A 5436-nucleotide genomic window follows, 5' to 3' on the forward strand; every position below is an offset into this window, starting at 1 on the left:
AAGTTTAACTTTTGTGATATTTATTTTGGTGTTTTTAATTTTTTAAAATATATATATTTTTTTAATAACAAAATGGATTAAGTCCATGAAAAACGCTCACGTCAATTAATTTTAAATATCTCAATTAATTTTAACTATTTAAACAACCATGGGGTAAGTTAAGCTGGTTAATCAGCTATTTATTGAATTTAATAAATATTTAAATAACTTGAAAATGTTTTTTTTTACCTTTTCTTAGAATATTGGCTTCTTGAACACTTAAATTTTACACCTATACAACTCAATAGGACACCCTAAAATAATAATAATATTTTAATAATTAAGATAATTAAGATTTTTGGATACCTCCTTCCTAAATCTGCACAGTTCTAATGAAATTAATAATTATTTAAATGGCATGCAAACTTTGTTCATACTTCAAAGTTTACTTTTCTTTAAAAATATTATTTGTAACGGTTGCAATCACTTTTCATCTTTTGAGTGTTCCTTTTGGATATGTGAGGAAGGCATTTGCGCGTCAGATCAGATTCGTGGTTTCTCCAGGCAACTCGAAAGGAGGCGTCGGCCATGAACAGCTGAAGAAGTCATTTATGCTGAAATCTGCAAAAGGCTTTTCACGAAAGTTGTTATCCATGAATTCAATGCTGATTCTCTACAATCCTATAGTTCCAAGCATAGCTACCAAATTCGCCCGTATCCACGCAAAAGTTTCGAAAATTCGCCAATTCGATTTGAACAGCGAATAGTTCGATGCAACTCGATTCGATCGCTGGTGGGTATGAATTTGATTTTTGTTAGGTTGTGCTTTTAGTTTTTGCCACAAAATTTAGGTACAGACATTTCCTCATGCCGTGTCCCTGTGTTGTTCGACAAAATTGAATCATAAATTTAATGTGGAAAGTTGGTTATAGTGATGGAATAAGATGAAGTTATGGCCAATTGTGAGAGAATGTTTTATAAATATGAGGGATTTTTTTAAGTATATTTATTGATTTTTCTTACTTATATTAAAATTTAATTATTTTAGCTGGTTAAGTTGTTTATCTTGTTACTGGTTATGTTGCTGGTATGAGTCTAGATTTTGTGCGGGTGGAGTGTGCCATCCTAGGCAGAAGCAGAAATTGGGCTTGAAGTGGGTTCTCTTGCAAACCCAATGAGTCAGGTTGATGGTTACTCGCGTATATTTTCTGATCAGAAAATGAAACTGATAAAGATAATTGCATCTCTTAGATTTTTAGATTAGAAGATGACACTAATAAATATACTTGTCTCCTTTGATCTGGATTTGAGGGTATATAATGTTAAAAGTCTTAAGGGATAGATAGTGATAAAGATAGGTATTTAGAAAATTATATAGAAAAGGAAGAAAAATAAAAACAATTGTGAAACTGGAAAATTTATAATTTTCAAAATAGCTTTTGCTTTGGAAGGTAGGAAAGTCAAAACAGCAAAAAAATAAAGAAGGGTTGAAAATAGATTCTTGCTAATTTTTAAAATATATTTCTATTTTAACAAATGCTACATAAATAGGATTAGAATAGTGATTTTTTAAAATATTTATTTATTTATTAAATAATAGGTAGATAGTTTTTATTCTTTAGATTTTAGATTTAAGTTTTCTAGCAAAAAAAAATAAATTTTTTAAAAGTAAATTGCATCTCTAAAATGGTTATATTATAAAGTTATTTAAAATAAATTAAAAAAAAAATTGTAATATTTCATTATTAAAAAAAATAAATACATATATTCAAATCTTTAAGATATATACTATCAATTTTTTCCCACATTAAAAATTTTACATTGAAATTATGGTATCGTGTCAAATTCGAATCATTTGAACTTAGTAACTATGATTTCAAGGATGATTTAGAATCTCGCGCTGAATGATTAATTTGCAAGTAATGGCCCAACAGCTCAGCTCGCTATTGAACAAACATCTGGCAAATGCTTGTTTTATTGAGTTACGTAGCTAAATATGTAGCCATATATGTTTAAATGATAATATAAACTAGCAATTGTCCCAAAAGGTACAAAGAGAGGCCGATAGGATCATTAAATTGGAATTGTTGAATTTTTCTAGAAGAGTCAATTGGTCTGTGGAAAACCTTCTTTTGTTAGATGATTGTGCAATTACTTTTCTTTAGATGTTTTATTTATATCTATATTACAAGGAACACATTGAATGTCAAAGCAAATATAACAATACATGGGTGGGAATACTGCAAATCTATTTCAAACACCATAGACAAATTTTCAAATCAATTTCAAACACCAGAAACCAAAATTAGTAATAAAACTTGCTTTGCTATTGTTTATATCCTCCTCCAAAACACATTAAAAAATACAACACAGCACAGCACATTGATGAAATTGCAACATGGCACATTGATGGAGCGCTCCACCACCCAGACCCATCTTAGCTTTCAATGAGACTGCCTGATACAGCTTTACATTAGACTGCCTAAGAGAAAAAGAGAACTAATAAGCTACCAGAGTCAAAGATATCCCTGTTTAACCTACTCTATAAAGAGAAAAACCATTTTTTTTTTTCAGATCGCCCCATATATCTCAAGAATGAATTACAAAAAACAAACAAATTAAGGAGACAGAAAATTACCATACAGATTGTTTATGAGCCATCAATGTCCATAAGTGATTAAATTGTTAAATCACAGTGTCCCAAAGTTTATGTGGGATCAGTAAGCCCATGACGACCATTGACTGGGCTGATCGAACGAACCGGGCGGCCTCCTGGGAATCTCCTATAATATATAGGAGTCAAAATTACTTCAAGATGCACCAGATACTGTCCCTAGAAAAATCCGGGCAGGAAATTACAGAGGTGACACAGATCTAATACCCTGATCAAGCTTATGCCAAAGTCAACTAAAGTTAACTATAGGAAACTTTTAGAACTTTAATTTACCTGTCCCCTCTCATCTTGAAATCTTTCAGACTTTTAAACAGGAAAATTAAATGATTAAATCTGCTGATCCTTCCAAAATTGCAAGAAGATGCTTTAAAATTCTTATAAAATAATGCAAAGTCCAGATGCATTGAATTTAGCTTGCCTGCGTGCATTCGTAATCAGAAAGACATCACATACCGTAAATAATCTTTTTTCTTAGGCCAAATCAACGCCTCTGGAAGATCCGCATGTGTTTCACACAAACAGCCTTTCAAAATCAGATAAAATTCTGTAAATTGCCAACAGTATCTGACGGTCACTAAAATACTCGCAACACGCACCTCTGCTGAACTTTAAGGGCTAAAGATGTGGTCTGCAACAACAAAAACAAAAATACAACACTTCTTTGTGGCACATTCCACCACTGGCAGCCGGCATTAAAGCATTTCGTTCCTTCTTTTGCAGCTTTCCCCGTTGGAATGAGGAAAGCTAAAGAGTTGGCCGCAAGTAGTTTTAATTGGTGTATGGGGTATATAATTTAATACTAATCAGTGCTTGCCAAAAGCCAGGGAAGAAGAACAGTGCTTGCCAAAAGCCAGGGAAGAAGAACAGCAACAATAATTGGCAGACCAAAGAAACAATTAACTCTGAGGCCAAGAGTGACATAAAAGAATGGGAAAAAGCAGTAAAAATATCTTCAAGAATGACATAAAAGAATGGGAAAAAACAGTAAAAATATCTTGCCATGAAAAAAAGGCAACTCAACCGATATTTGGAAAAAGCAGTCACACTTCAAATCAACAGTTGAAAGTGTCTCACCTGATCGAACGGAACAGGGTAAGAAGAGATTTTCAATGCTTGGTTTTTCCATGCGTTCAGCAATTTGTATTGCCTGTGAAATCTATACAGACCAAAAGGAAAGTTAATTTCCCGAACATGGTTCATGTGGATTATCAACAGCTCAAAGTTGTTTACAAATGACATAATCTAAATCAAAGCTGTGATAGTGAATGCCATAAAACACTTTTCTGTGCAAAACGAGGCTTTGGATTTCAAGTATATCTCGTTTCGTATTTCAGTCCGAAGGTTCGATTCAGCCTTCTCAGTCCACCAGTTATTTTGAGTCAGCCAATTTCTAAACCTTGACACAGGGTCATGCTTCAACCTCCAATGTTCAATTTCATCTATTCTTTGATATTTCGTTGAGTCATCTGATGTTGAATGGTGACCTACTCGGTATGTAAGTGCCTGCCAATATAATAATCAGAATGGACCATCTTCATCTTCATCATAAATGTACTATATAAAGATATACATTACAAGCATTGCTAGATCCCCTTACAAACAGCCAAGTATTAGTGATTTGTCAACATCCAAGAAAAAACATAAATACAAATCCAGATTCGTTTGGACAAATATGTTGTTCATGTACCGAAAGTGAAGATGAAACATTAAAACCATAAATTAAAATCCATAAAAGATCACAACTCTTCTGTTACTATTTGTCCCAACAAAGTATTAGGATTCAAGAAATGGTTGGACTTTAACAAAGTGAATACAATAAAACAGCATGTGAAGTGTAAGGAGTTAACTCAATGGGTTGTCATGAATATTGTTGGGCATTTTGCTGATTAAAAATCAGCAGGGTCCCTAGTTTGAATCCCACTGGGTTACATGTATTAGTTTATACTAATAGTTTTATTAAGGATATTATTCACTAATGTGGGGAAGCATCCCTTTGGTTTCTTGTAAAGTTTTCTTAAAGAAATAATGGAATCTGAACTATGTGAAAAACACTGAAAGTATACCTCTATCAAGATTGGTTTAAACTCATCAATTGCCATCTGTCGTGCCTTGCTAACTGCAAAGTACATAGCAAGTGCATCATTCCCGTCGACACGAATGCTTCTTATCCCATAACCTTGCCCTCTAACAACTACACAATCACCTCGAATTTGCCAAAAGATAGGGAACAAATAGACAATCAAATTAGAGTGCCCTTCCAGAAGAGTCATTTTAGTAACAAATAGGTATAATGCTTGTTTTATTAAGTTACGTAGCTAAATATGTAGCCATATATGTTTAAATGATAATATAAAATATAGTTTACAGTGAGTCCTTGCGGTACCTTGCTTTAAGTGAAAACTGGTTCTCAGATTTCGGGGAAAATACCCAAGAAAAAATAATATTGATCGAAGTGTCTTCAGTGGAGTAGAATATTTTGAAAAAAAATATTCTACTCCACTGAAGACACTTCGATCAAACATAAACAAATGAGGGAACTGTTCGTGAAACTCCATGCTACTCTTTTCACAGCATTAAATCATTGTAAAACGTGGCACCTGCACTTATGAAGCGTAAAACCTACGCTTATGGCCACATTAAATCATTGTAAAATGTGGCACCTACACTTATGAAACCCCTTAAATCATTGTAAAACGTGGCACCTGCACTTATGAAGCGTAAAACCTACGCTTATGGCCACATTAAATCATTGTAAAATGTGGCACCTACACTTATGAAACCCC

The 5436-nt window shown here is 33.2% G+C and overlaps 1 long non-coding RNA gene across 1 annotated transcript; it reads right to left on the reverse strand.

The window, feature by feature from the left end:
- Positions 1–3971: 3971 nt before the first annotated feature.
- On the reverse strand, positions 3972–4902 carry LOC149230284 (uncharacterized). The gene is made up of 2 exons (XR_016247358.1): positions 4717–4902; positions 3972–4156 (listed from the first exon to the last, which is right to left on the reverse strand). It is a non-coding gene; the product is annotated as an uncharacterized LOC149230284 (long non-coding RNA).
- Between the last annotated feature and the right edge of the window lie 534 nt (positions 4903–5436).

The sequence above is a fragment of the Pinus tabuliformis genome, chromosome J (assembly GCF_031772625.1).
Source record: "Pinus tabuliformis cultivar Carrire ecotype Pingquan chromosome J, CPIR1, whole genome shotgun sequence".
Classification (NCBI taxonomy): domain Eukaryota; kingdom Viridiplantae; phylum Streptophyta; class Pinopsida; order Pinales; family Pinaceae; genus Pinus; species Pinus tabuliformis.